This window comes from Myotis davidii, unplaced genomic scaffold (assembly GCF_000327345.1).
Source record: "Myotis davidii unplaced genomic scaffold, ASM32734v1 scaffold327, whole genome shotgun sequence".
Taxonomy (NCBI): Eukaryota; Metazoa; Chordata; class Mammalia; order Chiroptera; family Vespertilionidae; genus Myotis; species Myotis davidii.
The window spans coordinates 6,073,166-6,075,261 of NW_006298628.1; positions in this window are offsets into that span (position 1 = coordinate 6,073,166).

Below are 2,096 nucleotides of genomic sequence, written 5' to 3' on the forward strand. Positions count from 1 at the left end.
TAAAAAAAAAAAAATAGACAAGTGTTCAGTTTTGAATGTGTCTGTTTCCCAGAGTCTTTTTAAAAATATATATTTTTATTGATTTCAGATAGAAAGGGAGCGGGGAGAGAGAGGCAGAAACATCAATAAAGAGTATCATCGCTTGCCTCTTGCATGCTCCCTACTCGGGATCAAGCCCACAACCTGGGTATGTGCTCCTGACTGGAATCAAACCTGGGACCCTTCAGTCCTATGCTCTATCCACTGAGCCAAACTGGTTAGGGCTGTTTCCCGGAGTCTTACCTCTAAATAGTTGCTCTTACCGATCTCTAATTTGAAGAAAGCCTGCGATAAAGGTCTCACATCCTCAACAGGCAGCTTATAGACCATCAGGGAGGAGTGCCTGGAAGGAAAAGAATGAGGCACAACCCCTGATGAGTGAATATCCAAAAAGGAGCAACAGTCTGAGAGGTGTGAAGTGGTATCTCACTGTGGCTTTAATGTGCATTTAACAAAAGAACCAAGCAACCAACCAAAGAAAATTGAAACAGACTCATAGATACAGAGAACATTTTGCCAGCTGCCAGGTTTGGGGGCGTTGGGAGGCTGGGTGGGAAAGATGAAAGGATTAAGAACTACAAATGGGCAGTTACAAATAGTCCTGGGAGTGTAAAGTACAGCATAGGGAAGATAATCAAGAATATTGTAATAACTATGTACGGTGCCAGGTGGATACTGGAAATATCAGGGGGCTCACTTAATAAAGTATATGACTGTCTAACCACTATGCTGTAGACCCGAAACCAAAGCAAATAATACTGAATGTAAACGGCAATTGAAAAAAAATAAAATCCTGACATAGGTAAAAAGTAAATGAAAAGGAGCAACAAGGGCACCAATAGTTTGTTTGCATGGACACGTCTGTGTAGCGCTGGAAACAGCCACAGTGTGAATGCTCCCCGAACAACCAGAAGTCAGTGTACTAAAGCAGAACCATCTCAAGGCTCTTAAGAAGAGGCCCCTTTTACTCTAGGCAGGAATGGGAGACAAAGGGCAGGAAATGGACCGTGGGTACCCCTCTGCAAGGGAAGAAGCAGATTACTTATCGTTCTTCTTCTCTCCTAATGAGAAACCTATTTAAATAAAAAGGACTAGGCCAGGGGTGGGCAAACTTCTTGACTCGAGGGCCACAATGGGTTCTTAAACTGGACCAGAGGGCTGGAACAAAAGCATGGATGGAGTGTTTGTGTGAACTAATATAAATTCAAAGTAAACATCATTACATAAAAGGGTACGGTCTTTTTTTTCATTAGTTTTATTCATTTCAAACAGGCCGGATCCGGCCCGCGGCCCGTAGTTTGCCCACGGCTGGACTAGGCTCACCTCCTGGCCCCACCACAAGTTACTTGGCATTGTCTAACCCAGTGGTTGGCAAACTCATTAGTCGACAGAGCCAAATATCAACAGTACAACGATTGAAATTTCTTTTGAGAGCCAAATTTTTTAAACTTAACCTATATAGGTAGGTACATTGTTATTAACTTAATTAGGGTACATCTAAGCTGGCCTTTGCTAAAAATATCCTCAATCTGATTGAGGTACGTTCGCTGAGGTTGATCACTTCCAACTCTCCCATCCGCACTCGTCTTGTATACTTGTTTCGTCTATCTCCTTTCGTTCATCCTCTCTATATGTCCACACCATCTCAACATCTTTCTCAATCCTCGACACTACATCTTCTTTCACTCCACAATGTACCCTAAAATTAACTTGATAAACTTTAGTTAAAGTTTTAAGTCAACTTTGCACTGTACGTGCGCGCCCACACGTGGTATTTTGTGGAAGAGCCACACTCAAGGGGCCAAAGAGCTGCAATGTGGCTCGCGAGCCGCAGCTTGCTGACCACTGGTCTAACCTATCTGAGCCTCCAGGGCCACTAATTACTTGATAATGTTACTGATAATAAAAATGCTAAGAGATACCGTTCAGCGAGGTGGACTGCTGCCTGGCACTGGATGTTATACAGCTGATCTCCTTGAATGGGAGTGGCTTCACCCTCTAAAAGGACAACTGAAATGAACTAGGTACATGTACCCGTTAGTACCTGGCACCTTCCC